The 16,101-nt window shown below is 42.1% G+C and overlaps 1 protein-coding gene across 4 annotated transcripts in view; it reads right to left on the bottom strand.

Moving 5' to 3' along the window:
* Window positions 1–16,101, bottom strand: part of AFF2 (ALF transcription elongation factor 2) — a 743,921-nt gene that overhangs the window by 536,997 nt on the left and 190,823 nt on the right. The window contains exon 1 of one of the 4 annotated variants that reach the window (XM_073543594.1): window positions 9,854–9,983. The exons of the other annotated variants lie outside the window; for them this stretch is intronic. The gene's annotated coding sequence lies outside the window, so the exon portion shown is untranslated. Of the gene's footprint in view, window positions 1–9,853; window positions 9,984–16,101 lie in introns of those variants that run through there. 4 annotated transcript variants of the gene reach the window in all.

The following is a 16,101-nucleotide window of genomic DNA, read 5'->3' as shown; positions in this document are numbered from 1 at the left end:
GAAAAACACCCAGCCAGTTTTTTTCCCTCTGTTGTGTGGAGACAAGGAAGTCTCCATACTGAAACTCCTGTGAGATCTGCCAAATGTGTTGTCCCAGAAGTGCTGGGCAGGACAGTGTATGAACTGTTTTCTTTAAAGCCAGAAAGGCTGTTTTTCTGTTACCATTTTGTTTTTTTTAGTGCATGATAAAATAAACCACCCAAAGACTTTAACCCAATGTGTGCCTGTGTCTACCTTGAGGAGCAGCTAAGTGAGCCGACCTTCCACAGTGGTAATAGATATACAGAGGTGACCATAGGTGTGCATATCTATGACCACATATACAGAGGTGACCATAGGTGTGCATATGTGGTCATAGATGTGCACACCTATGGTAACCTCTGTATATGTGGTCATAGATACGCACACCCTATGGTCACCTTTGTATATGTGGTAATAGATATGCACACCTATGGTAATGTCACGTGTGTCAGAGGCTACAGACCGTTGCACAGCATCTGGCTGCAGAAAGTCTCTGGTTGGCTTTGCAAATGCCTTCCTAGTCCTTCTGACTATTGGACACAGTGGAAACCTCCCCCAGCTCTAACTGACACACCTGGACTGGGTGTTTATAGACTTCCTGTCTGCTTCTGGGAATCGCTGGTGATATTTCCATTTCCCTGTTGAGGCTTGGAGCTATAGCAGGCAGCCATCTTCCTCATTGGTGTTTGGAGGACATCTGTGCTACCTCTCTGAGTCTACTCAAGCTAAGTGTTCCCATTGTTGGTCTATCCCAGATGTCTTTAGTTGTAGTGGGGATTGACTAGTGCCAACCCCCGTTCTTCCCTAAGCAGGGCTTATTGCCAGGGTTAAGCAGGGATTAGGTTCCTGCTCGGCAATTGGATGCAGAACCTATATAGGAATGTATAGGACAGACAGGGTGACGTTAGATCTGCCTAGGGACCTCACTCCCCCCCCTTCCTTAGTGTTTGGATCTCTTTCCGTTGCACTTAGACTTTCATACACAAGGAGTGACAAGTAACCTCTGTATATATGGTCATAGATATGCACACCTATGGAAACCTCTGAATACATGATCATAGATATGTACACTTATGGTATTAAGTGACTTGTTTTCTTGAAAAAAGATACTTGTTACATAAAATACACCCTTTAATATAAAACTGAGCTTGAATCCTAAACATTATCACTTTAAGGGGTTGTCCACTACCTGGATAACCCATTGTTAAATAATATATTCCCCTTATAAAATAAAAATACCCTATACTCACCTCTCATTCCAGCACCATCCCAGTTATGCCAGTGCCGGGTCTCCTGTCCTGTCCTCCTGTACTTAATAGCTGTCTACAAATATCTAAAGGGCTGTCACATTGTAGAAGGATCAACTTTATTCTCATTTGCACAAGGAAAGACTAGAAGCAATGGGATGAAACTGAATGGGAGGAGACACAGATTAGATATTAGAAAAAACTTTTTGACAGTTAGAGTGATCAATGAGTGGAACAGGCTGCCACGAGAAGTGGTGAGTTCTCCTTCAATGGAAGTCTTCAAACAGAGGCTGGACAGACATCTGACTGGGATGATTTAGCGAATCCTGCTTTGAGCAGGGGGTTGGACCAGATGGCCCAGGAGGTCCCTTCCAACTCTACGATTCTATGATTCTATATATATCAGGAGAGATGACTATCAAAGATAAATTTGGCGTAGATGGAAAGTGATATTTTTGGTCATTGTGAAAGGTTTCATTGTACTTTAGAACGTCTAAGAAATAGGACCATCTTTTATTTATTTGAAACCTTCAAAAAGAACCTGAAGATCTACCGTATATAATCGAGTATAAGCCGAGGCACTTAAATTTGCCACATAAAACTGGCTAAGCTTATTGACTTGAGTATAGGCCAGGCATGCATTGTCCCCTCATCCCTGTCCTGGTATGCATGGCTCCCCCATTGCTTTCCTGGTATGCATGGCTCCCCGGTCCCTGTCATTGTATGCATGACTCCCCCATCCTGTCCTGGTATGCATGGCTCCTTATCCCCTAACCTACTCACCCATCAGCATGACCTCGCAGCGTCTCAGTGGTCCCGCCGTCTTCACAGCATCTCCATGGCTCCGGCTCCTAGCAGCTCTTCCGGCACAATCACATAGTGCCACTCATTAAAATAATGAATATGCACTCCATGCCTATGGGAATGGAGACACGTGCATATTCATTACCTTAATGAGCGGCGCCACGTGATTGCACCAGAAGAGCTGTTGGAAGCCAGATCCAAAGAGGTTCTGCGTAGACGCCGGGACCACCTAGATGCTGGGAGGGTACGCTGGTGGGTGAGAATTATGTCTTCTGGAAGCCAGCGGCTGTCACTGTGCGTTGCTATAAGAGAAATGAATATTCATTTCTCTATAGCAACGGGAACAGTTACAACCGCTGGATCCTGCCTCCTGTGACCTGCTGCTCCCCCTCCCCCACCGCCTTTCTGGACAACTGACTCGTGTATAAGCCGAGGGGGCATTTTCAGCACAAAAAAAAGTGCTGAAAAACTCGGCTATACACGAGTATATACTATACCTCTTCTGACAAGCCTACAACCTGCAGTAACCACCAATCCACCATACCGCTGCATGACCAGCTCTACCTTTACCTATTGTATCCTCTCCCATCCCTTATAGACTGTGATACCTCACGGGCAGGGTCCACTCTCCTCCTGTGCCTGTCGTGACTTGCATTGTTTAAATATTATTGCACTTATTTTTATACACCCCTTTTCACATGTAATAAATGGCACTATAATAATCATAAATAATTTTATTAATATAAAAAGTTACATATTTATTTTTTACAGTTTAAATGTTAAAAGAGTATTTCTGGTGTAGATAAGACATTTACATGCATATATGCCGATCATTTTAAAATTTGTCTTGAACATTTTATTTTTTATTGTTCGAAAATATTTTGTCTATTTTACGCAGTTTTGAATAAGTGTTTTTAGAAAAACATAGAAAATGATGGCCAAAATCCCCAAAAGATGGCCAAAGGCTCAAGTATTCGTGCTACTGAGATTACCGTTGAAGCTGTTCTGGGTAGTGTTCATCATCGGCAGATTCTCCTATGAATTCATATGTTGTAGTAATATGTGAAAAATGATTTCCAAAATTTCACAAAAACAAGAAGAGTCGTGCTGAACAACTTTACTTTGAAAATCTTACAAACAAAGAGAGGAAACATCACTACGGCCAAGTATAGCCATTAAATGATGGTGGACCTTGTAGCCAACATGTTACCATTGCGGTCTCCATCAGCTGTAGTATTAAAACAAAACTGTAAAGAATGGAAATCCCCCATTGAAAACTGATTACATTTAATTATGCAGCTGACACAAGCGGCACTTTGTCGTATGGCTCTTGCTAACACTTCTGGTGGAGTGCTTGTTCTTCAGCTTGGAACATCTCCACCAAGTAAGTTAACAAATGACATTTATACCACTTGTTAGCTATTTGCTATTATATTGTACATCTCTTCTATGTTGTGAAATCACAAGGGTGTAATGTTAAGACTGGGGCAATGTAAACTCTGAGCACTTTATTTTATTATTTGTTATGCTTTTTTACATCACTGCCTCCCCCAATGGGACTCACAGTCTAAGTCCGCTATCAGTACAGTATGCTTTGGGATTGTGGGAGGAAAGCAGGGTACCCAGAAAGAATAAGGCGTTGTCTATGGTGGGATTTGTACTCAGAACCACAGCCATCATGTTCCCCAAGCAGGTAACTCTTTATTTACCGAGCTCGTAAGAAAATATAGTAAGGCAGGTTTCACAGCGCATCTGCCACTTCGTTCAGTGGCTCCATCGGACCTTGAGTTCGGAGCCCCCGCAAAACAGGATTGAGACGAATGCACCCATGGGGTCATTCACTACAGTAATGCAGACGGAGTTGCAGTGTGCGCTGTTGGACATCATTTTCGGCCATGTATGCCTAGTTGAGGTGGGCAACAAGAAGTAGTTGATGTAGCATGTCTTGTTTCCACCTCAACTAGGCATATATATCCGAAAACAATGCACGATAGTGCACACTGTGACTTTGTCTGCATCATTATGGTCAATGCATCACCGAATCCCATATAGCGGGGAGTTTGGATGTAAGCCCTCAGGAAGCCACTGAACATAGTGGCAAACGCGCTATTTGAACCCAGCCTAACAGTAAGCTCACAATGAGCACACCCTTCAGTCTGGCAAAACAATGGCAACTAAAGGGCCTGTCACACTAAGCAATATCGCTAGCAATATCGCTATAACGTCACTGTTTTTGTGACGTTATAGCGATATTGCTAGTGATATCGCTATGTCTGATACTTACCTCCGACCGGCTCCCCGCTGTCCATCGCGGATCGCGTGAGAACGTCCTGGGCCATTTCTCGTCGTCAGCTTCCTGCGGCGCTTCCTGTGGAGAGACGAGCGACGCGTGGAGCCGGGCGGGAGGACGCAGGATCGCCGCGTCTGACAGGTAAGTAGCGACCCCTGTCCCCAGCGATGTCGCTGGTGAGATCTGCCTGTGTGGCATCTCACTAGCGACCACTTAGCGATGCACCAGCGATCCTGACCGCGTCATATCATTTGTCGGGATTGCTGGTACATCGCTAAGTGTGACAGTACCTTAATAAACATGAAATAGCAGTCTCTGAACAGAAATGGTGGCAACTTCTTTAAATGAAACAAAAAGCCTTTGTTAAAGTGATTACCCAGGGCTTATACACTCACTGGCCACTTTATTAGGTACACCATGCTAGTAACGGGTTGGACCCCCTTTTGCCTTCAGAACTGCCTCAATTCTTCGTGGCAGAGATTCAACAAGGTGCTGGAAGCATTCCTCAGAGATTTTGGACCATATTGACATGATGGCATCACACAGTTGGCGCAGATTTGTCGGCTGCACATCCCTGATGCGAGTCTCCCGTTCCACCACATCCCAAAGATGCTCTATTGGATTGAGATCTGGTGACTGAGGAGGCCATTTGAGTACAGTGAACTCATTGTCATGTTCAAGAAACCAATCTGAGATGATTCGAGCTTTATGACATGGCGCATTATCCTGCTGAAAGTAGCCATCAGATGTTGGGTACATTGTGGTAATAAAGGGATGGACATGGTCAGCAACAATACTCAGGTAGGCTGTGGCGTTGCAACGATGCTCAATTGGTACCAAGGGGCCCAAAGAGTGCCAAGAAAAAATTCCCCACACCATGACACCACCACCACCAGCCTGAACCGTTGATACAAGGCTGGATGGATCCATGCTTTCATGTTGTTTACGCCAAATTCTGACCCTACCATCCGAATGTCGCAGCAGAAATCGAGACTCATCAGACCAGGCAACGTTTTTCCAATCTTCTACTGTCCAATTTCGATGAGCTTGTGCAAATTGTAGCCTCAGTTTCATGTTCTTAGCTGAGAGGAGTGGTACCCAGTGTGGTCTTCTGCTGCTGTAGCCCATCTGCCTCAAAGTTCGATGCACTGTGCGTTCAGAGATGCTCTTCTGCCTACCTTGGTTGTAACGGGTGGCAATTTGAGTCACTGTTGCCTTTCTATCAGCTCGAACCAGTATGCCCATTCTCCTCTGACCTCTGGCATCAACAAGGCATTTCCGCCCACAGAACTGCCGCTCACTGGATTTTTATTCTTTTTCGGACCATTCTCTGTAAACCCTAGAGATGGTTGTGTGTGAAAATCCCAGTAGATCAGCAGTTTCTGAAATACTCAGACCAGCCCTTCTGGCACCAACAATCATGCCACGTTCAAAGGCACTCAAATCACCTTTCTTCCCCATACTGATGCTCGGTTTGAACTGCAGGAGATTGTCTTGACCATGTCTACATGCCTAAATGCACTGAGTTGCCGCCATGTGATTGGCTGATTAGAAATTAAGTCTTAACACACAGTTGGACAGGTGTACCTAATAAAGTGGCCAGTGAGTGTATATTGATGATGTATCCTCAGATAGGTAATAAATTTCAGATCGGTAGGGTGTAACACCCAGCATCCCCACCAATCAGCCATTACCAACTCCCACACAGAGCTCTAACAGCACCATGCACAGTGTAGCGGCCATTCTTTGGCACTGTAGTTTAGCTGTAGTGCAGTGAATAAAAGCCACAGTACCCAAGAACAGCTACAACACCAGGGATAAAGCTGTGCTGTCCCAGCTCTGCACAATGATTACATCTGAGCCAGGTGCCAAACACACTAATCTCATATACAGTGGCCGGATTTTGGGATGACACAGTCTATTAGGCTGTGTTCATACACAGCGCTTTTTTTCGCGGATTTGCCAAAAAATCCGCTTAAAAAACACTTAAAAGAAGCTTCCCATTCATTTTAATGCATCTTGCACTTTTAGTGCATATTGATGCGTTTTTTTTTCCCGTGAATAAACGCTTCGCGGTAAAAAACCGCAGCATGCTCATTAATTTTGCGGAAAATTCCGCATTTCTGGCTATTTCTATGTGTCTGGGGACGCGCGTAAAATAAACGCATAAAACCGCAAGTTTTTTGAGGAAAACGCACGATAAAAAAAGGCATGGTTTCTGGGAAGGAGTCCGGTTTTTATGCAGAAATTTTCTGCATATGTGCGCACATAGCCATGGTCTTTTCAAGTAAACTTATCAATGCTGTCAGGCTCCATTGGCATTGCTCTGGCATTGCTCCATTGCTGACTGCTTTGATTCTTTCTGGCCTGAAATACCAGGGGACAATACAGGATCCTGGACGTGTTGCAATGGATCTTTTCTTATAGGTGTCTTCCTCAGAATGGAGTGTAAACCAGGACACCATCTGAGCTCCTCCACAAGTTTTTTTTTTTCGCACTCTGTCACCTCTTGGTTTTGGTATTTATTTTTTATTTATTCATTTATATAGCGCCAATAATTCCACAGCGCTTTACATATATTATCAGCACTGTCCCCATTAGGGCTCACAATATAGATTCCCTATCTGTATGTCTTTGGAATGTGGGAGGAAACTGGAGTACCCAGTGGAAACCCAGTAACCCTCGCAAACACGGGGAGAACATACAAACTTCTTGCAGATGTTGTACTTGGTAGGATTTGAACCCAAGACTCCAGCGCTGCAAGGCTGCAGTGCTAACCACTGAGCCACCGTGCTCCTGCTAGAATTTTTTTTTGCCATTCTCACCAGGCTCTTGGCTGCTTCAACTTCTTTGCCCCACAACCAAGACACATTGGAGGAATGGACTGTGGCTTGCCTTGGCATTTTGCACACCAATCTTAACAAGGGGCATGCAAGTATAAGATACGCCATATTCTTTAAAAGGTGCATCACATCAGTAGCGTGCGCCACTGTGCACCTCACCAGAAATTGACTGGAGTAACATTTCTGGCTTAATGTATTTTTGCCATTTTCAATTAATTTCGGGCATCAATAGATATATCCTGTGTACCCCGACACCTTCCAAGATTCATTAATTTTGGTGGAGCTGTTTCTAACTGGTGTGAAAATGCCAAGAGCCACAAGCTTTTCAAAGTGTTTTACAGCAGTTTTCTGGCAAAAATACTTTGATAAATTACAACATCAAGGTAAATGATAGTGTTCTATCCACCAACAGAGGGAGTTAAAGAGCTAAGTGTATACTGTTTTTATGGAGTTCATTCAATAAGTAGCATGCAGTTAGCTCCTGAGCTCCCTCTAGTGATGACTATGGTAAGCCAGAATTTTATCATTTACATTTAACCCTATGCGATATATCTAAAAATATATATATTTAAAATATTAACCAGTGTGCAATTTTGTAGCTATTTAGATGAAAAACAATTTTTTTTTTAATAGTGGAGTGTATATTCAGTCTAAGCTTTCCAGAGACTACTATCTTGTGTGACCCCTTTCTGTTCTGCTCTGGTGATGACGGATCTTTCTGTTTCCAAGTCATTCAAATGCTTCGGTAATTGCTCTCTCAAAAACTGACTGCGTCCACCACATATTTATGTCACGAGTGCACTATAAAACTGCACAAAATGCATTTATCTTGCACAAAGCTTACAACATCTATAACGTCTAAACACCACATAAGGAAAAGTAGACCTGGAAAGTGCTTTTAAATCAATAGGAAATGCTGCTCATATGGAACAAAGGCATTTGTACATAGAATTCAACTATATTGACTACACGTGCAAACAGAAAGCCCGAGCGCTGTTGGAAACCAGTAGCCGCTATGTGCAGTCTGATAGTACAGCGGTAGGTTTCTGTAGTCTAGAAACATCGGAGATTCTTATTATACAATTATCGGGTGGACTTTAAAAATTAATAATATGTTATGGTAATTTCTTGCATTATACCTCCCACATGTCCGCACCTTAAGTACTAATACTTTCATTAGCCAGAGTGGTCTCTCTTCCTAATGATGGACTGATTGGCGCTCTGGGCTGCACCATGTTACGGAAACCAAACAAATCCCAACAACTTCATCAAGACCTTTACATTAAAAAGCTAATCGGTTTGTCGAATGCTCAATTAATATTAATATTTAGTTTCCATAGTTAATGTTAATAACAAGTACTAATACCTTCACAACCTATATGTTGATTATTGTAGATGTGGCGTAGGAAGTGAGGCCTAGATAGCAAGAATCAAAGTTCATCCTCCACTACTCATTCCCCTAGGTACAAACAAGAAATTCATGTACTTCATCTCCACAAGAAATCAGAGCTGCCTAATCAAAGGAACATCTCCCCTTATCAATCCCTGATGAGTAAAATTGAGTAGACGTTTAGAAGAGGTTCTCCGCTCCACTTGTATAAGCGCCATACACAGTAGACTTGACTACAACTGACCCCACCAATATCGACGAGATCGGCCAACAATCTAATGTGTATAGGGTCCCTCCGTGGAGAAAAGGATCTGGCATGACCCATTTGGGACCACCCATCCTTTTAATCTCTAGAGATAAGGTGCTACCACAGGTATCTGGCGCTGGCTCTCTCATTTAGAAAAGAGAAGCATTCGTCACAATGGGAGAGACAGATGATTTCTTAACTGATTGGCCCTTAACGCAGGAAGCTCTATCTGGACATATTTCTAGACCAGACAGACACATTTATAAAAAAAATGTGGTGCTTGCTTGGTTTTTACACTTATATGGGTCGCATAGTGTTACAGGGCCTCCCCCCATATTGACCTCTGTGGTTCATATGTCCATTCATTAGGCATACATTAGTAAATGCAGACTGTTCCTGTCAAGGTGGTCAAAGAAAGAAAATCCTCCTAAACAATGTATATGATCCCTTCAAACAGTATAGATACCAAAAAGAGCAAATGAAGGAGTAAGATCAAAATTATATTAAAAATAAAAAATTTAATATATATATTAAAAAAAAAAAAAAAAAACACAACATGTAACATCACAATAATAAGAGTACCAAGGAATAGGGACAAAAAAGGTACAAAGAAGCCTGCAGGTACAGCCCCCAACACTAGAATATAAATTTATATAGGATATGCACTATAATATACAAAGCATATATATTCACATGTATAGCTAGATGTATTTAGAGGCGGGCACAAAAATCATCAAATAGAAATCAATTTGTGTGGCCACTCAGTATATAAGAGAATGTGCAAAAAGTATCCAACTGAGCTCCACCATAAATGGATAACTGCATCCAAATTGTCCCTCACTAATATGCCATCAGACGCCTATAAAGTATATAGGTAAATTACCTGCCGTCATGATGTAAGGAGGGGTGCTGCCTGTCTTGAAACACCTCTAAAATCATAATGCAACTTCCTTAAGGTTTTTGCACCATAACCTGATACCTGCTTTTTTTTTTGCTGCATTTTGCACTTACTCATTGCTTTCTGTAGGTGAAAAAACGCTGAAAGATGTGACATCCTGCAGTTGGCAAAAACGCAGCAGTTTTCCAAATCAATCAAGAAAAAAATGTGCATGAGATTTCCAAAATCTTGTAGCTTTTCATGGTACTGTAAAACAGTTTAAAAATTGCATAAAAAAATAAAAATGCAGTAAAGACGCAAAGTGTGAACATAGCCTTACAAGTATTTGCTACCCAAAGTGTGAATAATGCATAGATTTTATACATAATGATCATACATTCAATAAAACAATCGTACTCCCTACAATAGAAGAGATGGACTTTGTTAATTTAGTGTGGAATCAACCGCTCTGAAAGCCACAAAAGTGTGTTCATATGTGAGACTCTTTGATGAGAAACAGCAACACCATAAGGGATGGATCATGGATATCCTAGCGAAGCTGCGTGCACACGATCCAGAAGTAGCAGCACTTGAAATAGATATGCTGCGGTCTGGAAAGACGTGCCGCATGTCCGTCTCCGAGGGTGATCTGCAGGTGTCTGTGCACATATAATGGACATGGGACTTCTAAAAATCCCATCCACTATGCTGTAACATCTGACCACTGCTGGTTTGACGTTGCACAAGTACACAGTGTCAACCCCGAAGCAACTCCGGATCGTGTGCACATACCCCTAATCATGTTTCTGTGGGCATAGCGGACAGCCTGAATTTATTATTGGTTATGGAAAGACTTTGTGATGGCTTGATTAAAGGGACTGTCAGAAGGTCTTTGCTATGTAATCTGAGAACATGAGGTAAGGGTTGAAACACTGAATGCAGCGATGTGTCACCTATCAGGCTGTGTGCTGTTTACTTACAATTAAGGTTTTATCAAGAGGTGATCATTGCTGGGACCAGGTCTCATGCACCTGCTAGTAAGACTCCTGCCCCTCCTGTCATAAGAAGTTCACTGTCTATAGACTCTGATTAAAGGGGGTTTTACACATAGCGATATCGCTAGCAATATCGCTAAAGCGTCACCGATTTTGTGACGCAGCAGCGATATTGCTAGCGATATTGCTACATGTGTGATACTTACCTCCGACCGGCTCCCCCGCTGGTTATCGCTGATCACGCGAGATCGTCCAGGTTCATTTCTCTTCGGGCGCTTCCTGCTGGCGACGCGTGGACGCGAGTGGATGAAGTCATTATCGCCGCGTCTGAAAGGTAAGTAACGACCACTGCTGGGTCGCTACGTCACTGGTGAGATCTGCCTGTTTGGCAGCTCACTAGCGACCATTCAGCGATGCACCAGTGGTCCTGACCGGGTCATATCGTTGTCGGGATCGCTGGTGAATTGCTAAATGTAAAGGGGGCTTAATTCACAACTACTGTATCCAGTAAACTAAGTGATACATCATTGGAATCAGGGTTTCTTTTCCTTCAATGACAATGACATTGTGGTTTGTCTTGATGGAGAAGTGTGATCACCTCGAAAAGCGTTGACCAAACTGCATCCATACCACATCTGGTCTCCTATTGTGCTTTGGATCCTCGGCAGTGCAGGTGTTCTATCCACTTCCATCTCAAAGTTTGCATTGTTCAAAGATCAAGTAACCCCATCAACCGCCACAAAATTAAAGAAATCAGAATCTATACAGCTACAGTCGAGATTTGTAACAGTAAGGGTGTTTGAGAGGTTCCTTTTAAGGTTCACCGTGTTTGCCATGAAAACTCATTTGCAGAATGCAGGCTGCCATCAATGGTATTCTACATAATGTCAATGGAACACAGTGCACCAAGTGTAATAAACCTTAGCATAATGTGAGTGTTATGTTATCTGAAACGTAGGGACATAAGAGTGGAAAAATATAATTTTTGAGATTAACACAATTGCTCAGCCAGACATCAAATCTTTAGTAAAAATGATAAAAAAGAGAGGTGGATACAAATATGTCATACCCTGAGCCACAATGCCTTTCACACGCTCAGCCATAAAGATGAAGCCTGCACCCCTGGCAATAAGAATCTCTTTGCTACCGACTCTAAGTAAGTATATTTCAATAAAGCCTCTTTTCCACCAGTTCTAGAAATAACTTGTACTGCTCATTATGCCAAAAACACATGAGCTGAAATTATCGGCACCGTACAGTCCCTCAGAGACCTCTGTGTGATTTAGGACTTATTTAGCATGTGCTGTAACCTCAGGAAAGTACATCTGATGTTCATAAAAAACACCACAGCTTGACAGGTAAAAAAAAAATTTCTCCCACAGAATAAATAGACAATTTTTATATGAGTTCGGAATTTTTGACTGAAAAAACCATAATCGGCCTCTCTGCTGATCCCCATTTGAATGGCTGATTCCAGCTCTCATGGGAAGGAATGGTCTAGAAGATAAGCTGAAGAGACAGCGGGTAAAGGAGACACAGCCGCAGACAGAACAATGATGGCTTCGTGTGTCGCTATATAACATAGCTTCGCTTAATTACTTATTTGTTTTGCTCATTAAAAAAGGGAAACACGGCATGACCGAAAGCATCTTCCCAGTAATGCGTCTGTAATGTCACAAAGAAAACGCTGAATATAAGAGGTGGCATGACTGCAGGAGCTGACTACATGAGGAGTGTTTGTAGTCTGTTGCCATGACCACGCTGGTCTGTTTAGGAGATATAGACAAGAATGAAAATAGTTCATCTTTACGGAGGCATAAAGATGCTTACAAAGGCTGATGTACTCTTAGTATTCCCCTATTTCAAACCTTAACGGGAATATATCAGGTTATTCCTATGTAAATCGGACAGCAGAATGATGTAGGGAGAGAAACTCTGATTCCAGTGATGTATCACTTAGTTTACTGGGTGTGGTGATTGTGAAAGAATCAGTTTTTCTGCTGCAGGCGTAGCAGTGCTCAGAATGTTGAGCTGTGCATAACCCCACCCACATGACTGATTGGCAATCAGTGATGCAAGTTAAAGGGGTATTCCCATCGTCAAGTTCTTATCCCAATACGTAGTAAGTGTAATAGCATTAGCAAATAACTCCAATTAGAAATGTAGTAAAGTTCTTCTGATTCGCTATGTCGCTTAACCCATATACAGGGCATGGCAGGAGCTTAGGTAGTGCTGCTCTGGTCACTGTCATATCTTTTGACTGCGGCTCACACTGTGTAGTGTTCCTTCCTCTGTTAAAGGGAATCTGTCAGAAGGTTTTTTTGATACGTAATCCGAGATGCAGCACGAGGCAGGGGCTGAGACACAGATTTTAGGGATGTGTCACTTATTAGGCTGTGTGCTATTGTTTCAATACAATGAATTTTTTTATCACCAGAATATCATCATTAGCTGGACTACAGCTCACGTGAGCCCTGGTTCTCCTATGATATGCAGCTCACTGTCTGTAGACAATGTACAGTCATGGCCAAAAGTTTTGAGAATGAAACAAATATTAATTTTTACAAAGTCTACTGCTTCATTTTTTCTAATGGCAATTTGCATATACTCCAGAATGTTATAAAGAGTGATCAGCTTAACAGCAATTACTTGCAAAGTCAATATTTGCCTAGAAAATGAACTTTATCCCCCCAAAACACATTTCAACATCATTGCAGCCCAGCCTTAAAAGGACCAGCTAACATCGTTTCAGTGATTGCTCCATTAACACAGGTGTGGGTGTTGATGAGGACAGGGCTGAAGATCAATCTGTCATGATTAAGTAAGAATGACACCACTGGACACTTTAAAAGGAGGCTGGTGCTTGGCATCATTGTTTCTCTTCTGTTAACCATGGTTATCTCTAAAGAAACACGTGCAGTCATCATTGCACTGCACAAAAATGGCCTAACAGGGAAGAGTATCGCAGCTAGAAAGATTGCACCTCAGTCAACAATCTATCGCATCATCAAGAACTTCAAGGAGAGAGGTTCCCCTGTTGCCAAAAAGGCTCCAGGGCGCCCAAGAAAGACCAGCAAGCGCCAGGACCGTCTCTTAAAAGTGTTTCCGCTGCGGGATCGGGCTACCAGCAGTGCAGAGCTTGCTCAGGAACGGCAGCAGGCAGGTGTGAGTGTATCTGCATGCACTGTAAGGCGGAGACTCTTGGAGCAAGGCCTGGTCTCAAGGAGGGCAACAAAGAAGCCACTTCTCTCCAGAAAAAACATCATGGACAGACTGATATTCTGCAAGAGCTACAGGGAGTGGACTGCTGAGGTCTGGGGTAAAGTCATTTTCTCTGATGAATCCCCTTTTCGATTGTTTGGGACATCTGGAAAACGGCTTATTCGGAGAAGACCAGGTGAGCGCTACCACCAGTCTTGTCTCATGCCAACTGTCAAGCATCCTGAAACCATTCATGTGTGGGGTGGCTTCTCAGCCAAGGGAATGGGCTCTCTCTCAGTCTTGCCTAAAAACACAGCCATGAATAAAGAATGGTACCAGAATGTCCTCCAAGAGCAACTTCTCCCAACCGTCCAAGAGCAGTTTGGCGATCAACAATGCCTTTTTCAACATGATGGAGCACCTTGCCATAAAGCAAAGGTGATAACTAAATGGCTCAGGGAACAAAACAGAGATTTTGGGACCATGGCCTGGAAACTCCCCAGATCTTAATCCCATTGAGAACTTGTGGTCAATCATCAAGAAACGGGTGGACAAACAAAAACCTTCAAATTCAGACAAAATGAAAGCATTGATTTTGCAAGAATGGACTGCTATCAGTCAGGATTTGATCCAGAAGTTGATTGAGAGCATGCCAGGGAGAATTGCTGAGGTCCTGAAGAAGAAGGGTCAACACTGCAAATATTGACTGGCTGCATTAACTCATTCTAACTGTCAATATAACCTTTTGTTACTCATAATATGATTGCAATTATATTTCTGTATGTGATTAAAAACATCTCACAAACACACATAAAAACCAGAGGGCAGCAGATCATGTGAAAATATAATATTTGTGTCATTCTCTAAACTTTTGGCCAAGACTGTACACAGTAAGGTGTGGTGTGGGCAGGGTCAGCTTTCTAAGCTCCGCTACATACTACATCTAAAAATTGTGATTGTGTCACAACTACTGTGCCCAGTAAAGTGATACATCATTGCAATTAGGGTCTCTTTTTCTACATCAGGCTGCTATCAGATTAGGTAGCAAAAACTTCATGACAGATTCCCGCTAATGTAAGCCTATGATACTCATGCACTAATATTCAGAATAAAGCAACTGGTAAGTATTTTACTACACATGGAATAGAAATTACTGATACCTACCCAACTGTAAAATTAAAAAAAAATTAAAAAAAAATTTAAAATGAAGCTTTATATTACATTCACATTGGTTCTATAGTAATTCTAAATTTGCTCGTTGTTTTTTTAGTCTATATTTAATTTGTGCAATGTGTAAGAAATCTTTTCCATTTCACTCTATTTATTAACTAGAATTACACCCAGTTTTCAGTAAAGTGGGACTGGCTGACCTGAGCAAAAAATATTGCAACGCTATTTTAGCTGGAAAAGAAAATTACCACGTTTTATATTCATACAGAGTCATTTGGATGAACCGTAAAAAATCTTCTATTCTGAAACTGAACCACTCCGTAAAACACAATGCGAATGATTAATTCTAAGACCTTATGGGACAGAATGGGCCTGGAAGATAAGCCGATGAAAATGGGGGATAAATGAGATGCGGTTTCAAACAGAACATTTCTTGTTTGGAGTATCATACGGTAATGTTGCGCGTTGCGATTAGTTATCTGTTTTCCTTCTAAAAAATGATGCAAAATAAAGCGTTTACGTTGTAATGCGTTATTGATGTCAGGCAGGGGAGCATGAAACGTCTATGAGGACGGGTAATTGATGTGTAAATCAGCGCCGAATTACTCTGGAATAGAAATGGTCCCTATGAAAATAAGCTTCAGATACCCCACTACACAGAGGACAGCCATCAATAGGGACCACGAACAAAGATGAGGCTTATTTATTAAAAAAAGAATGATAAGAACTGGCAATGTACACAATTTTCTCTTTCAGTAGCCGCACGCTGTCAGAAATATTTACAAGCCCCCGTTAGATCCCGACATTCACTTATTTGGTCTGCGATGAGTCGCTTGTCGCTCTTCTTTTTATTTTTTTGTTTTATTAAAATGCTTAGGGACATTATTATAGATGTTAAGGAAGTGCATGAAAAGGCGGCATTCATCTTCTGAGAGCAGACACATGTAAATGACATCAATGATTGTAATTTGGTTAACAATGTGTTTTCAAGGTGCATTTAAATCACTATTATAATC

This window comes from Dendrobates tinctorius, unplaced genomic scaffold (assembly GCF_039654945.1).
Source record: "Dendrobates tinctorius isolate UK_male_01 unplaced genomic scaffold, ASM3965494v1 ptg000133l, whole genome shotgun sequence".
NCBI lineage: Eukaryota > Metazoa > Chordata > Amphibia > Anura > Dendrobatidae > Dendrobates > Dendrobates tinctorius.
This window is presented reverse-complemented; position numbering and strand designations above follow the sequence as displayed.